General features: G+C 33.1%; 1 protein-coding gene across 1 annotated transcript in view; it reads right to left on the reverse strand.

The window, feature by feature from the left end:
- Positions 1–17059, reverse strand: part of MS3_00006099 (uncharacterized protein) — a 60061-nt gene extending 43002 nt beyond the window's left edge. Inside the window, exon 1 of the mRNA XM_051214208.1 lies at positions 16297–17059. The gene's annotated coding sequence lies outside the window, so the exon portion shown is untranslated. The remainder of the gene's footprint in view (positions 1–16296) is intronic.
- Positions 17060–18924: the final 1865 nt, after the last annotated feature.

The following is an 18924-nucleotide window of genomic DNA, read 5'->3' on the forward strand; positions in this document are numbered from 1 at the left end:
ATTTCCATCAACAAGTTCGTTGATAATATCTTTTAGGGATAAGTGAGATAATACTGAAGATCATGCTAAAATTGAGGCTAGACCACACCATGGAAAACCTGGAAGCACTAGAAGGTCGTTTCTTCCTAGTGTGTGATTCCTCAGCAGTGCGCATTCATGATCCCGCCTCGCGAGATTCGAACCCAGGGCCTATCAATTTCGCGCGTCAGTGCTCAACCATTAGATCACTGAGCTGGCCGGTGTCCAACGATGTTAATGTCTAACTTTAACTAATCCAAGAATTCACTTTTTGTTGTTGAAATTATGCTCTAGCATTTCACACTCAAATGATGCATAATAATAATAATCTTCATTTAGTAAGCAACAAAACACACTAATCTCAGAATAATATGTTACACTTAACTCGATGAATATACACATTGAAATTTTAATGTAGAATCATTTAAGCACATTAAATGTTCATTTTAATGGTACTACTACTACTACTCGTAGTAGTAGTAGTAGTAGTAGTAGTAGTAGTAGTAGTAGTAGTAATCGTAAAAGACTGTCAATTAGTTTAAAAAAGAAAAAAAATGTCGACTGTCGATATGAAATATTCCCCCATGAAATCTGTCATTCCGACAAATGTTAAGTGTAACAAAGTATCTATCTTACATGTCATATTGAAATATATCAACAATATAACATAACAAAATTCACATTTCAACTAGACAAAAAAAGTATATAATGTACAATGTAAAGTTCATTGGGTAAACGAATGTCATCTAGTTGATATACCTTCGTATATCATTAGAAGATCGTTTTCATCCGTTTACTAATTAATATTTTCACTTATGTGAAAAATCTGTATATATCAGTCGTTCTTCTCTCTCTCTCTCTCTCTCTCTCTCTCACACACACACTCTTCAAATGAACACAAACAAAAAAAGAAACAATCTTTTCATTTTATTCCTATACCATCCTGTATAATTTACATCATCACTTAAAGCATAAATATTCACTTTTAACTATACACATATATACAAAGTAAATCTTTCATTAGAAAAGAAGTTAGAACATAACTTTTGTTGGCTTATTCATTGGAATTAATTCACGAAACAGTTGATCAAACAATTGAACATTGAAGAAGAAGAAGAAGAAAAGGTAAAAAAAAATGGAGAAAATGCATGAAATAAAAGAATTTTTTTTAAAGCCCCATGGGGTGTTTACAAATTGTCTTTCGTTTTTGTAAATTACTTTGTTCAATTTTATCTCCTTCAATTTCTTTCTGTTCTAAGCATTGTAACATGTTCTCGTGTTTCTAATTCGTTTCTATTATGTTCCTTTTGTAAATTTAATCTTAAAATTTTCACGTATTTAAAACATTCTTTTCATGCATATCAATTTGTACATGGATACATATATATATATATATATATATATACATAAGTGGATAAGGGTGTAAGTATGTATGTGTTCTGAAGATCTGTCATGCATAGATTTATATATACAGTGAGAAAAATTATAAAGGAACTTAATAACAATACTAATCATAATCATAATAAGTATAATCTTTTTATTTTGAATTCTACAACCCATATTCATTTATTTCATTTCTTGTCTACTTTCATTTTCCCCAGTAGGTCATTACGATTAAATCAGCAAAAACAAAAAAAGATACAACAAAATTCCGAATAGCATCATCCAACACTCCCTACCCCTATACACAGACACGCACACACACACAAAGAGCTTCAACACCAGCATCATCAGTTTATTCTCTTCTTTCATCATTCTTACTGTTTTACGTGACTTATTCCACTTTTCTTTATTGTCGTTTCATTTTAGCATAAAATAGAAAATCTACAAATGGATCATTTAAGAATATAAAAGAACTTTGACATATACATGTCTTCAAAAGAGTTATTCAGTCATTCAGTCATTCAGTTAGTTAGTTAGTTAATACAGCATCAAGTCTAAAATTCCATCAGATATTTCTTTTTCTACAGTGAAAGAATCAGTAAACGTTAGACTAAATCTATACAAATTGTATGTTGAACACACACACACAGAGAGAGGTACACTAGTGTGTGTGTGTGTGTGTGTGATATGAGTGTTTTCTTAAAAGATGCCAAAAAGAATGCTAAATTATAAAAAAAAAAGAGAAAAGAAATAGACAGCTGACATTATATCTAAGTAATTTAACAAATTTTGACATGTTCTCTTATTAATTCACTGTTAAAAATGTTATTTCCTTGACAGTTACCTAATGTGACTAGAAAAATATGTCAATATTCTTTTTAGATTTCTTTCTTGGATTTTTCTCTATCTAATTGATGATGTGTATTCCTCTTTTTCTCTTTTTTCTTTTTTGTTTTTGTTTTTTTGTTTTTTTGTTTAAGGTGTAAATTCACCATAAGTTTTATGTTATTTTAGGGGCACAAATATAGAAATCTTAATGAATTATATATAATAATAATAATAACTACCGATATGTGTAGTTTTCATATGAACTGACGAGTATTGTACACGTCTAAGTACTTCAAATAATTGAATAGATTAAATGAATAAATAGAAGGATAGATGGATAGATGGATAAAATGATAAATAGTAATATAACTAATCAGGATTCAAACTGAGCCCAAATGAAGGAAGAAGAACAAGAAGGAGAAGAAGGAAAAAAAATACAATCATTCATTTCTAGTCAATCAAAAATATAGTTTCAGTAAATCATTCTATTAAAATTTAACGACTAACTTGAATAAACTAATTGTTTGGTTTTTGTTATAACTTATGAACCTGTGTGCCATACAGTATTTCTCATTACATAAACCCGGAAAATTTAAAATCCGGATCTTCAAAAAGGGGAGGTCTTATATCCCGATAAGAATAATGAATGGTAACTGTTGGGATCCATTCATGGACTAATACTATACATTTGTTTTTGTTGTATACTTTTAAAGTGACTAGACTATGGATATTCATGTTCCGCTTTTTATACGCTTTATTTTGACTCATAGACTATTATTATACGATTTATTGTTCTTGAGTTCTATCCAGTCTATTAATTACAGTCTTCTACATTCACAGTCACTTTTGGCTAAATCTTGTGTGAATGTTATTTCCTATTTTATGGTAAGATGTGATTTGTTTGGTTTGTATATAAACCCAGTATGTTTGAAATGCATGATTCATATGACGATGGCTGAGATCGGTATTCTGGACTTAATTGGCTGGGCTAGACAGAACGCGAGACCAATCAGGACTTTAGGCTGCTCGCACGTGTTTTATGCGTCACTGGTTCGGTCGATAATTCACAGCTCTCTGATTGGCGGTATCGTTGCGTTATACAATAACAGGGCACACAGGTTCACAAGTTATAACAGTCTTCTTGAAAAATAAACTTAGATGATTTTTTTATCAGGAGATGTTTTTCAGTCATTCTAATAGTTGAATTCACAAATCAATTGAAGTTAAACTATCATGTTAAACCTGAAAGCACTGGATGGCTGTTTCGTCCTAATATAGAACTACTCAGCAGTACGCATTCATGAAACCACCTCTGTGAGATTCGAACCCAGGACCTAACAGTCTATAAAATGGTATTTATTTTCTTGTGAAATATTTACTCAATTTCCATGATAAGGAAGAAAAATAAATAAGAACTTTCTTCTAAATTTGACCGAATAGTTTCACAGTATTTGGGCGCCGGGTTAATATGAGACATTAAAGAGGAAGAATGTTGTATTTGTAAAATCTCAGTGAAAGAATTTGAAGTGAATTCAACGTTTTGCCTGACAATCTGGTCCAAGCTTTTTCAAGGAAGTAAACAATAATATCTTTAATCCAAAGTGACCTCTAGTACTTAACACTTTAAATGATTATTCAATCCATGTTTTTGATCATTGATATGCGAATAGTACACTTGTATCTTTTTGTTGTGGAATTTTTAGTTTACATTTACAATTTTATCGACTGATATACTTGAAAGTACTTTTTTAATGAGGTTGAATATTATACATCATTTGATTGTTATTCAAGATTAGATATTCAGAGTAGAACTACAAAGATGATCTTGAAAATAAGTTCAAATGATGGGTAGTTATTATTTTTATGATCATTATTACTGATATTATTATTATTAGCAGTAGTAGTAGTTAGATGGTGGTTGGAAGTAGTCAACAGGAAACCCTGGACCCAGGTTCCGTGCTACTTGGCACTCGTCAGCAAGGTGTACCTGTAATCTTGAGGGAACTGATGTTCTCTGACGGATTCCATCGCGTGTCACCCAGCTTCACAGTCAGAGACGTTACCACTGAGCTATCCGAGCCGTGACTAACCTCCTGTAGGACTGAGATGTAATCACAATTGATTGATCAGTGGGTGGTGATCAATTTCATGTGTGTTAAGTTCTTATTTAATACAGATCGAATCCAGTCGACTACCTCCAACCACCATCTAATCTCAATATATAGTGCACGCAGTGTTGAGTCACCTAGACTGGTGGCCACATTGCAACATGATCGATAGCATTCGATCTGCATTAAATAAGGACTTGACACACATGACATTGATCACCACCCAGTGATCAATCAATTGTGAGTAATAGTAGTAGACAAGTTTAGTGAATCAAAGTTAAATAAAGCTAAATGGTTACTCGAATTATCGGAACAAAAAACAATTACTGTACAAGTGTTTAAGATTAAATCTTATGAGAAAACTCTGACTAACCAATATCAGTTGGAAATTAGAAATCATCATATAGCCAATTGCTTCATTCTAGTTTAGTGGACAATATTTAAAAGAATGATTAATGACCTTGAAATTTGATTTTGGCATCGTATCATGATTTATTTCCTATTAAAGTAAATAATGAAACTGTCACTACATAATAAATTCATTCATCCTTAAGAACTCATATTTCGGGGATTAAATCGGTTATCTAAATGATATAGTGATATGAACTATAATTAAATATTTAAAAATCCATGAATACATTTTCGTTCATAAGCAACAGTATTTTAAATGGCTTTCAATGTTATCTTTTTCACATGTTATATTCAATTTTAGAAAGCTAACTATCTGAGTGGTATAAAATAAAACAAATCCATTTGATGCAAAGATAGATAATGGCTAGTAGTGGGATCCAGGACACGCGTTTCGTTCTATTTAGGACTCATCGGCTGGATATATCTGCATCTCAGAGTTGATGTTCACTATGTTACTCGTACCCAGTACCGTTCATTCATTTTGTATCGCTTGTTTGAATCTTCCCACTGATGTTTGAGACTTCACCTCATTTTACAATCCAATGGCTATCAGGACTCATTAACTAAGTGGATAACGTGATGGTGTTTGAAGCGAACGCTTCTGGGTTCGGGTCTCGGAGTAGATATCAACACGGATTTAGGTACAACCAGTTGACGATTCGCAAGTGTTCTAGATTCCACTACTAGCCAACATCCATCTTTGCTTGTGACTTAAGGCAATATCGAAGCACTTTGCACAGGATGCACATATGCCAGTAAGCGACTAATTAATTTTAGTCCTAAACATCAACGACAAGATCCAAATAAACAATACAAAGTGGATTTAAATCCATTAGATCACCTGTTTGGGTTATTCTTTTGCCGTTCATTAATTCTGAGAGTTTAACTAAAGTTTTCTTGATAAGTTTGTAGACTATAATACAAAAAGACTATAATTAGATTGGTATTAGATATTGAAAATATCTAATTCGTTTAAAAGATCAACCGGTTTTTTAACTTACTGAAATATAATAATTGTCATCCATCAAAAGACAAGATATTCTTTGATATTACTTAATTGGATATGGTCAGTAGAAAGCCCTACTTAACCTAGAAATTTCGGTACTTTCTATGTGTTTAAAAAGATATCTGAATATCTCTTAATTGATTGGAATAACTCGTAGTTTTCGAACCATTACAATCATGTTTCACAGTTTGGGACATCATCACAGAGTTATTTAGGCCGTGATTAACCGACCATGCAACTGAGTTGTTTACAAGCAGATTGATCGTTTGACAGTAAATAGTTATACTGTTCAGCTATAACAATTTAAATACCAATTTTTTGTTTACTTCCCAATTGATTGATCACTGGGTGATGATCAATGTCATGTGTGTCAGGTCCTTCTTAGTACAGATCGAATCCTATCGACCAATTTGCAATGTGGCCAGCAGTCTAGGTGACTCGACATTGTGTGCAATATGTTAGGATAAGATGGTGGTTGGAGGTGGTCGACAAGAAACCATGAACCTAGGTTTCGTGCTATTTTGATCTATAGGATTCAATCTACACTAAGAACGACATGACACACATGACATTGATGACCACCCAGTGATCAACCAGTTGTGAATACACCTCAGTCCTACAGGAGGCCAATCGAGGCCAAGATAGCCCAGTGGTAACGTTTTCCTGTTGACTACCTCCGACCACCATCTTTTCGTTTACTTTCCTACCTTGAAAAACGTTGTTTTTCATCTGTTGAATACTAATCCAAATGAAGCTTACTGATGTCAGTTGTTTTCAGAATAATTTATATCATTAATTATTCAAAAATATGATACTTAGCTCTTAAATCATGGTTCAGTCAGGGAGATTAGCTTATGATCTTCATTTTTTACTGTGAGTATATTGTCTTTCGATCAGTAATGAATTGCAATTCAATGGTCTACGACCTTAATATCAGTCAACTAGTGATATAAAGTTACGATTATCAAGAAAATTCTCACTGATGAAATGGATATATATCGAATGTTTACTTCTTTCGCAATAAATTATACATAACACATTAAACAATGAGTTTTCATTTTGTTCGTTTGTTACGCCTGTTACTCCTTGTGGAGTAGGCCGCCCATCAGTACTCTCCATCCTACTCTGTCCTGAGAAATTCTTTCCAGCTCTTCCCAGTTGCTATTCATCCTTTACATATCTGCTTCCATTTCCCGACGGAATGTATTCCTCTTCCCTTCAGGACTCCAAGTTGGGGCTTGCCTCGTGATGCAGTTTGGTGATTTCCTCAATGTCCAATCCACTTCCAACGTCTTTTCCTCATTTCCTCTTCAGTTCGAAACTGGTTTGTCCTCTCACACAGTACACTGTTACTGATAGTATCCGGTCAACGGATATTCAGTATCTTGCGTAGACAACTCTCTATAAATACTTGCACCTTCTTCATCATGGTTGTGGTAGTTCTCCAAGTTTCAGCTCCATACAGGAGAACTGTCTTGACGTTCGTATTGAAGATTCTCACTTTGATATTGGTTGACAGACAATTGTTTTGATTTCCATATGTTCTTCAATTGTAGGAATGCGGCCCTTGCTTTGGTAATCCTCACCTTTACGTCTGCATCTGATCCTCCTTGCTCATCGATGATGCTTCTCAGGTTAGTCAAAGATTCCACATTTTCCAGAGTTTCTCCATCAAGTGTGATTGGGTTGGTGTTTTCCGTATTGCATTTGAGGATCTTGCTTTTCCCTCTGTTTTTATTTCAGTTTTCTTTATTCATGATAAACTCTTAAAGTGATCATTTTGTCGATGATTCAATGAGTAATATGGGAGTTGTCAAAGCAGGAATACTAAAATAGAAAATGACTTTCATATATCATTTCCTTCTTATCGTTGTTTTATAACTTCACTTCACTGACTCATTTGGATTTCGTTATCAGGATTTTGTAGATGATAAATTATGTGAACAACGTTTTAGGATAAATTAGCCCTTTAGTGTGAATATATATTTAAACTCAGATAAATGGGGTTTATAGCAGCTCACGTACGTTTGAGTTTGTTCATATTTAATTTGCTTAAGACCATTTGTTAACTTATTTAACGGACAGAGTCATTCGTACAATAACAACTTATCCATACCATTGTATCTTCATTATTGTTGCGTTTGTATGAACATGTATGCTTGAGCATTGCTTACCGCCTACGTACATATTCACTCTTGTAACTGCAGTGTTAGTCGCTTAATTGATTCGATGATTTATTCATTTCACTATGTATATATATGTACATTTTAATTCTATTCATTGGACTTGCACGCTCACTCGCTCGCTTGCTTTTCGTCACTAACCTTTCATTCTTGCTTAGTGTACCTGTGGTTTTGGTGACTTGTTCGTGGTGCAAAGGATAAACGTGATCAACGCTTCTTATTCGTCTTCTGATTTATACACCTTTTGGCGTTATCTAATAACGCTTATCAGAACGAGCAGTATACGAAGTTTAAGAATAATATAAAATACCGACCATAACAGGTTACATGGAAATATGATTACAATATTAAAACCGGAAACCTAATCATAGACTTTGGACAACCAATCAAGTTTCCAAAATTACTAGGCTTTGAAAGGTTAGATAAAAGTGGCATTAAAGTCACAAGTTTATTTTAATATTCTCATTGCTTCATTCTCTTACTATAGATACACCACATTAGTTGAAATGTCATTCTAAAAATTTACGAGTACTAAGTGACTATTTCATTCTACTTTCCAACTTTTTTGGAGGAATACACCAATGACAACGTAGTAAATCAATGTTAACATCTTTAAATCTTGTGGAATAAACATTAACTATCAACTAATGAACTCGAAAATTCACTCATTCTCATTTCTCACTTCATTTAGTTTGGGAAGTAACTTAACAATCATCCAATACTATTAATGGATAGTTGCTTGACTCTTTACATGATGATTAGAGAAGTGATTCGAAGGTTCAACCAAATAGAGTAATTAGTTATTCTTAATCATAATTAATTAGTAACTTGTTTGTTTTTTACTATAGAACAGGGATTGTGGAGATTTTTTTGAATTTCGTAATTTTACATCAGTGACTGAATTTAGTTAGACAACCAACGAAAATCAGAAAGAACTTAACAGCTGTTTAAATCCTAACAGTTATGCAAACAATAAATATCCAGCAAGTGGCATAAACATTGTTATTTTGTGTTCCTAATGGGGTCATGAATGTACACTTCTACGAAATTTCTTACTAAGTTGAAATAGTTACCTAATATTTTCTGCTCTCCAACAGTTGTCTAACTAAGGTTAAGATAATGTGTTTAAACCAATATCGAGTATTCAATCCAGGGCAAGAGGAAACTAAAATTTCTTCAGACCATTTTTAGTGTATCGGTTAGAAACCAGTTTAGTATTGGATTTCAGTCTTAACTTTACAACTTAAAAGAATACAAAAATTCTCATTATATAACATTTTCTAAACTAGAAAGATGTTCATCTCAAGTTCCCTTCTGGTTCGTGATAAACATAAGATGGTGGTCTAGCTTACATTGCTCATGAATTCAACTATTAAAATTACTACAATCTCCATAAACACCCATTCTGATCATAATCATCATGTACGCACTAGTGAATGGCTTCAAGATTATTTTCTGGAGTTTTAGTGAGAAGCCATGACCAATGGAGTCCAGTCTGTGTCGTGTAAAGACAGGTACCTATCTCAATCAATGGATGAATGGTTGCTCAAGATCATGAATCGATTGAAATTAGATATTAACACTGTTGGATGCCGGTTTATTGATTAAGAGGTTAAGCGTTCGCGTGCGAGATCTAAGTTCTTGGGTTCGAGTCCCTTTGGTGCGGGATCGTGGACGCGCACTGGTGAGAAGTCCCATACCAGGAAGAAACAGTCTTCCAATACTTCCAGGTTTCCAACGGTGGTCTAGCTTACATTGTCTCATTAATTCAATCATTATACTTACTACAATCTCTACAAATCCCCATTTCGGTCATAAAAATAAGAAACTTAATTCAAATTAATTTCTACTTTAGATACATCATAAAATTCAATATAATTTTTTGTATAGAGAAATTTGGAACGTAACTTTAAATTTCTTTGTCTCAGTCATTTTCTTTTATTCATTGTGTTGTCGAAATGTCTTTTTTACTATTCAATAACCATTTTCGCCTTATCCATTTGTCTGATGAAACCTGATAAACCGTAACAACTTGACAGTGAAATAAGACTCACTTTATTATTTTACATGTGATTGATTGTTCGGGTGATCTTGAATAAATCAATACAGAATTGTAATACTTAACTATTTTCAGAAGGGGGTTTTCTGGATATTATAGTACTTTTTAATACTTGAGATCACGATTCAACCAAAGCTAGACTAGCATGGAAAACCTGGAGGCACTAGACGGCCGTTTCGTCCTAGTATGGGACTCATCAGCAGTGCGCATTCACGATCCCACCTCGTGAAATTCGAACTCAGAACCTATTGGTCTGGTGCGCGATCGCTTAATACCACCATTGAGCAGGGATCCAACGGTGTTAACGTCTAACTCCAACTAATACACGAAATTGAGCGACACATTCACCATTGTTTTCAGTGAGTTACTATCTCACAACTGACCCGGTTGAACTCCACTGGTCACTGCTTGTCACTGGAACTCCAGGAAATTCCTCTTGAAGCCAGTCACTAGTGAGCATATGTTGATTAATATCAGAAGGGGTTTTTGTGGATATTATGGTAATTTTTAGTAGTTGAGATGACGAGTCAATCGAAACTAGACCAGCATGGAATTGTAATTATAATTTACAGTTAATGATTAAGGTAAAATAAAATTAGATTTAGGGTTTTCATCACGAACTGACATCAGCTATAATGCCAAAACTCTGTTCATCCAAACGGATGAATGAATTTCGCACCAAAATCCAAGATCTGTTATCTTAAATTTGATTAGTCTGTCCATAAATTATAGTCTCTCCAGGAAAACAAACAATTGTTTCTTTTGGATGAATAAACCTAGTTTGGGGCACTTGATATCAACTTGGTTATTTAATAATCTCTTTGTAAGGATTCATGATGTCTATCTATTGTCTTATCTTGTGCAAAAGGGATGCTCAGAAATTTCTCTACCGAACGTCTTCATTCTTCATGAACGAAGACCTTTTAGAATGTGTTTAAGAAATCTAAGATAATGATATCTTCCTCCTCTATCACAATATAAATGATATGGCAAGTACACGTAAATTTATCTAAACATGTAGAGGTAATATATAAGTCAGACATTTGGACCATTAAATGATTTTTATTATAATGGTTAAGATCACGAGTCAATTAAAGCTAGACCATCATAGAAAACTTGGAAGCACTGAATTATTATAAAAAGAAGACTTTGAGACCTCCCCATTGACAAAGACTACACGCCCGAGCACACCCAATTAGGGTTCATCGCGAGTTTCAAGCCCCCCCCCCGAGGTGCAATGGTAAGCCTCCACCCCGAGGTCAAATCATTCCTGATCACCTTGAACCCGGTACCAGGTGGTCTAGCCTTAATCTCCACAAAACCCCCTCTTCTAATAATTAATAATTATTCAGCACTATCAATTCTATTACAATGAAAAAATTCCCAGTAATTATTTTAATAGTCAATAAGAGTCATCTGTATTTAATAATTACAGTTTTCTACTAGTTCGATCATTATCACTTTTTCCATTCATCATATGTATGATGTATATACTTCATTATATTCGTCTTTATCCTTTATCAAAAGATAAACAATCAATAAACGTTGTTAATAGTTTCAATGTTTCCATTTAGGTTTTCTACTATTTCTAACACTTCAATAATTTGTAAACGTTTTTATAATAGCTCATAAGCACGTATAATTCACATTCATAATTATTCAATTCAAATGAATTTAACATGAACATGGCAACTGAAATCTTTGCACAGTTAGAAAACAAGTAACCTAAAAAATTTGATAAAGTCACTATGAAACAATTTCATCTAATAAATAGTTAAGTAAACTGTTTTGAAAATTATATCTATCCTCAACTTCACTTGGTTTTGGTTTACTTGAATCTTCCTATGTGTGTACTGTATTCCACTGCTAACCCCTATCCATCTTTATTTATACCTATCTTTGTTTATTATTTTCCTTTCAAAAAATATCAGTTACTGTTGATGGCAATAAAATTGTGAATGTGCTAAGATGGATAGTGTCTAGCTGTTGAATTCAGGACGCGCGTTTCGTCCTATTTGGGACTCATCAGCTGGATGTACCTGCATCTCAGAGTTGATGTTCACTCTTGGACTGAAATTCAGTACCGTTCAGTTGCAGTGCTAAACATCAATGAGAAGATTTAAATAAACAATACTAAGTGAATTCAACACGGTGAATAATTAGGCATTTTTTCTATTATCGTATTAAAAAGATTCAAGTTTTCACTAAAATATTTATCATTCATATATTATTTTTTTAATACAAATTGAAGGAACAACATTTTTTGTTAATAGTAGTACTGGTGTTAGTGTTAAACTTTAACCAATCCACGAAATTGGGCCACCGTCCAACATCGTGGATGCGCACTGCCGAGGAATCCCATGATAAGACGAAACGGCCATCCAGTGCTTCCAGGTTTTCCATGGTGGTCTAGCTTCGATTGACTCATGATTTAAACTATTGAAATTACTAAAATCTCTACAAAACCCCTTCTGATAATAGTAGTACTGGTTAAGAATAGAACGTATAAAACTTAGGCAGAGAATCATTTCGTGAGATTATCGACTACTGGTTCAAGTCACGTTAGGATTGTTAAGATACCTTAATCTATAAGACGATCTCAACTGATATGAATAGAAATCGACTGATGTATTGTAAATGAATTTACTATTTATATTCTGTTACATCTCGAAATATAACATTGTTCAAGTGATTTCATTCACTAACTCCATTTCATTTTAAATGTATTTTCCATATTAAGTTTATCACTTTCATTAATGTCAGGGTGGTATGACGGGATCAGAAGTCAATATTACATTCTTTTTGCTCACTATGACTTTTTCAATATTACTTCCGTTTGAATTCAATGTGATAATTACTTAGTGCAATATTTCTTTTGTTTTCCCTTATGAAAGTGTATTCTGTATAACATACGACGCCTTGATATGATCCAGAGTAGGGGGAATTAGCTCTCCCCCTCGAAATGCTCTCACATGACCACACGTATACAGCCACTGTCAGGGCAGTCATATTCATGGCGGTGTTGTTTACGGAATTAAGAGGACGATAAGCGAATGTCCGGCGCTTCAACCGGGTTGGTGGTGGGTAATGAGGGTCCACCTAAGGGAGTTGGGAAACCCTGATTCCAAACCAATGATGCACATGGGCTCCAGGATCCTAAGGGAGCAAATGGCGTATGGACCAATTGATGGTCACCGGCTACCGCGAGACTGCATCTCCTGATGTTGATCCACTGCCTTGTGGATGAGACCTTCAGGTCAAAACCTCGAAGTGTACCCCGCCCCGAGAAAACTACCTGCCTCAGTTTGGGCAACCGGGCAGTATCACAGCTATCACGCAAACAAATGAGAACGGCTACTGGCCTCTGTTATTGTGTGGCGCATATGTATTTGGTGTCCCTATTACCAATGTTTATGTGTTCAAATAAATAAATAAATGCTTAGCATAACATGTGGCATGTGATTTTGATGTAACTCTCGGTCTTTTTCATCTATATGATTTTATTTTAATTATTAATCAAAATGAATTTACAACCAACGTATAAAAGAATGTATTTTTAACTAGGGTAGTGGTCATCGTGTTTTATCATTATTATTATCTGCTTTATTCAATATTATATTTTTGGTACAATATAGAATTCTCAGCGCAACGTATTTCAACGAGTTTCCGTTTCTTTCTTCTTGGTCGGTCCTGGCGATAAATATTGAGTGATCGCCAGTTAGATGTTAGCACTTCAGTGAATGAACAACTGAATAATGTACATTCTTTTCGTTGTATATTGCCAGCAACCACATTGTCTCTTATTGAGTTTTTTGTAACTCTACCAACAAAAGGTTGTATACTTTTCAGAAACGCAGCAGGATAGGTTATGCGATTCATAAACATAATGATGTATTAAAACAAACAAAAATCTATAACTTGTTGAAATATCTGGATGGCAGGAACAGGTAGCCCAGATGCTCAAGCAGGCCGCCCTTTGGAATTAGTAAATCTTCATTTGTACCAGTTTTGGTGTTCTTGTTTCGCACTGCAACAATTGAAGAGGTTCCTGGTCTTATAAGTATAGATCATAAGCGATTCAGACATAACAATTGACGATGCAGTCATAACAGTCAACCACTAGTTATAATAAATATAACATAACGAAAAGTTTTTACCCTCGTATCTTCATCTTATTCGTTTCATTTTTAACTATAATAATTTGATATTTATAATTTTCATCATCACATATGAGCCACATTCTAGGTTATTGTTTTATATGTAACTCACTAACGCTAATGAAGAATCTCAATATTACGGACGGAGTATCTATCTAGTGCTCCCTGGTTTTTATTAGTTTCTCAAATGTTTTCAATTTTTGAAATAAAAACTAACCTCAATCAACAATACAAAACATACAACGTGATATACATACACACTTCGACAAAACTTAATATCAGTATAATGGACTCGAATAAAATCAATTTAATTCCTAGAAGAAGAAAAAAAGCATGATTTTACTCGAGATTGTTGACATGTATCAATATACATGAAATCCAATCATAAGACAAAACTTGAACTATGATTAGCTTCCATTTTTCTATGGTTTGTGAATCCTGAAAGGTAAATCTAACATCTAATATTCATCCTTAGATTAAACGAATTTCCACAATTCATAGACCAATTCAAGAATATGATAGTTATTCATTTGTGATAGTGGATAAGATTTGTAACTGAGTTGGATGATTTTGATGGAGTTTTGTTCTGTGAGCTGGATAGTTTGATCGTAGAGCTTTCATCGCTCTTCTGAATGACATCATCAGTACTTCTACCTGAAGTTTTAATGATCCCTTATTATATTAGATGATATTCATAATCAGCTGGGGGATCACTGGAAGGTGGGAAGTACTGAACAGTTATTCTATCTTGATATTGAACTTAGAAGTATTGTGTACACTCGACCCCTACAGATGATCGAACTCAGGTTTTTCAAGTCTCACAAAGCATTTACAACTTATGCTATTAATTTGAACTTTAATAATTTGCATTTTGAATTTCAAACAGTTTGATATGCAAGGTAATGTCCAATAAAAGTTATTAGGGATGATCGTCTTACTCTACCGGTCACAATGACCCACTAAAATCACAGTAATAAATTTTGAATCAAGTCATTGGTGAACATAAGACTAGAGTTTTGTAGAGAAAATTCGAAAACACTAAATTAATTTCTAAGTGTCAAGTCTGTTATTAAGCATAAAACATTGTAGGAAAAAAACCAGTTCATCATTCATTGGTGTCAGTAAATCTTACTTACTCACTTAATTACGTCTGTTACTCCTCGTGGAGGAGCATAGGCCGCTCACCAGCACAGTCAGTAAATCATTCACCACTAAATGTTCCGTATTAAATAAATCTATACCAACTCACTTACATAATAAATGATCTCTAATCCGATTTCCTTTTATCTAATGGAGATAAACATTTGAAAAAATAATCATATTCTTCATGAAACACCAAGAAAAAATCACTCACTGTGAAATATACTACTTATTATATTTTATTTTATTTGTGACATTAAGCAAATGGAATACTTCAAAAACCATACATTGAAAACTTTCATGTTAGTTTGTTAGTTATTCACAAGCAATGTAGAACCTTATGTCAGTTATGTTTCACCTTAAGTTATTATGCCATACTAGCATAACAAAATAAAATTATCAAGATGATTCCTAGAGTATTAGAAGTTGTAACAACATCAGTGGTAATAGAAACACATTCGATAAAATAATAAGTATAAGGTAGTATTAAAACTTGAAATTAAAGAGAAGATAAAGAATAAATGCATCTGTATCATTGTGGTCGATTCTAAGCTATGTCCTCCAATGTCTTCAATACACTTGGTTAAACATCATCTGAACAATACAAGTCCGAATAATATTGATTTCAAGTGGTATGATAGATCTAGTTGAGAAATACAAAACATGTAGTGAATAGATTTCAACCATATTAAATATATAAAGGAGTTGCCTACTGAAATCACAAACCGATTGAAACATGATAATATAAACTACTGACTCAGTAGTCTAAAGCTGTGATATTTTAACTTAAAAAGATCTGATGGTTTTAGGTTTCATTGAAGGTGAGATCTCACTGATAAAGAATTTCATACTAGGATGAAATAGCTATCCAATAATTCCTGACAACATTCAACAATCTCTATAAATCCCCATATATATATGAACAATTGATAGAATAACAATGTTCTAATATGAAAATAAAACTCTTGTTTTATGTTGAAAAAACAAACAAACTTTGACTTACCAAAAATTCATTTAATTAATCCAACAGTGTTTCTTTTAAAAGTACTACTAATGAGTTATAAGTAGTAGAAAACAAACATGTTCACATTATTATTAACGATAGTGAAATGAATCCTACATTATGTGATACATTTCGATTCATCAGATAAATGGAAATATTGAAATGTTAACTATCCAATATTAATAATGACTAACAATCAGATTAATCAGGAGAATAGAGTCTATTTTTGTTTTTTGAAGGAAAATTCTATTCATCATTTATGTAAGTGAATATTTCATTCATATAAGAGGACAGTGAGAAATTGTGACGATGAACCACATTCTTTATATATTTATTTATTTCATTATTTGTTTATTTGTTTGGTTGTTTGTTTTGTTTTGTTCTTCTCTCTCCATTTGAATCATTTTTTTTTAGTTTCGGTCAAACGTAAAATTTGGAAGAAACACATTAACGATAGGGCAGTGTGTAAAACCAGCTTCACGTCTCTCTCTCTCTCTCATTCATTTACTATCACACTCGTTCCCATATATACACACACGCACGCACGTAAACACTTCAAGCTTCATCATTATCATTCATAGGTCTTGGTAGTGTAGTCTTTTTATTCTTGTTTTAGTGTGTTGATAATTGGAACAGTAGTAATGGTAATGATGATGATGATGATGTGGGTGGTGGTGGTCAATTTAGTAAATGTCGTGACTTCATTCATATCTGTCTTACCTCTTACCTTTTTGGTGCTTGTTCCTCATATTTTAAGCACGTGCAAATCTTTTCTGTCTAATGTCTAATCCTAACCAGGTTTTGAATGTCTAAATGCGTTTTTATCTCTCTCTCCCGCTCTCTCTCTCTCTCTTCCTCTCTGTCTTGGATACATGTAGTGCCACACTCTACTATTTTACACTAACCTAACCACATTCATTACAAACTCGCCACCCATATAACTAATTTTACCGTGTCTTAATTTTTCAGTTCACCCTGAACTTATATGTTGAACAGATTTTCAAAGACAGCATGAGACTGCTCTTTTGGTTAAAATGGATTAACAACACCAAAAATATTCACTCTGACTACTACTAATACTCATACTAATACTACTATTAATCTTATTTTCATCATAAATGCACCTTTAAAGACATTAAACAAGTCACCACCACCACCACCGCTAACATTGTCGTTATCACTATAGCCAACAGAAAATAACCTGATCTCCAGTTAAAACTTGAAGGTGGTGGGATTACATTTCACAACATCAACTGGTTCAACTTAAACATATAAAAAAAAAAGAACAGGCGGCAAGACTGGAAAATATTCAGTCTATTTTAAAGTAATTAGGTTGGTGGGATAGACAGATGAGATAAAAATTTTGGGATTGGGTTTCACTGTTAGTCTATTTATTTACTACATACTACTATTGTATTTTGTCAGTATTTTTATTCCAATCGAGAAATATTGTTGTCCTTTAGAAACAAAAAGAGAAAACTTGAGATAGAATTTGTCGTCTACTTTGTCCAGGTAGAATTATGTACACAACCAGTTATGTGTGGTAACAGAATAGTAGTCGCCTTTTTCACCTTGTTGTACCTATTTTCTCTAGATCAACAAAATGATGTATAGACATAGGAATAATTGTCTAACAATTTCATTTATGAAAACAGATTCACACATACATACACACACATGTACAACAATGCATACACTAGTATAATTCATGCGAATAATGAAATCTTGAAGAGGTGAAAAGACAAAACAAAAGAAAGAGAGAAAAAAATGATGTAATGACATTAGTCCCTAATCTTATATATATATATATATATATATATACATGTCCCGGTTTGTAAATGTTTAGCCATTTTTCCTTTTTGTAAACTTGATACTTTAGACTATAAGAAGAAGACCAAAAGAATCAGAACACGATAACCGTTATTATTGGAACGTCGACAATTATCCATACAACCACTTATACATATACATAAACACTTACATGCATGCATATGTCTTCTAATGAAATAAACAAAATTCTCAAATATAAAAATGGGTGAAGAGTGAAAGAGGGAGAGAAAGAAAGAAGTAGAAGCATAAATGATAATCGAACATGTGAGTAAGGTCATTTTCACACTTTACTGAATTTATTCACTCTAAAATACAATAAGAGGAAAGTAAGTAGGAGATAATCAACAACAACAACAAGAACAAAAAGAAAGAAAAAAAACTGATGCATATGAGATAAGTAGGCTGATAAAAGGTAGAAGAAAGAAATGCAATCAAATATATCTATATACATTCTACCTTGTATTTTAGTTTGGGTTAAATGGTTATGGTCGATTTATTTTCATTATGTTTTGTTACATTTTCGGTTATTTGAGATAAAAACAAAACAAAAAGTAGTTTTAATTTGAATATAAAAGTTGTTAAGCTAAAAAAAAAGAGACATGAAAATATTGAGTTAAATAGATTGTTGAAAATATAGATAGATACAACTGATGAGTACTAATTGGGGGACAAAATGAATATTTCAAATTTTTACTCTGAGCTGGATGGTTTGGTTGTGGAGCTTTCATCGTCCTTCTTAATGACATCATCAGCACAAACTTCAGAAAGAAGTAATGCATTCTGTACACTTCGACGTTG

Source organism: Schistosoma haematobium, chromosome 2 (assembly GCF_000699445.3).
Source record: "Schistosoma haematobium chromosome 2, whole genome shotgun sequence".
In the NCBI taxonomy this organism is placed as follows: Eukaryota; Metazoa; Platyhelminthes; class Trematoda; order Strigeidida; family Schistosomatidae; genus Schistosoma; species Schistosoma haematobium.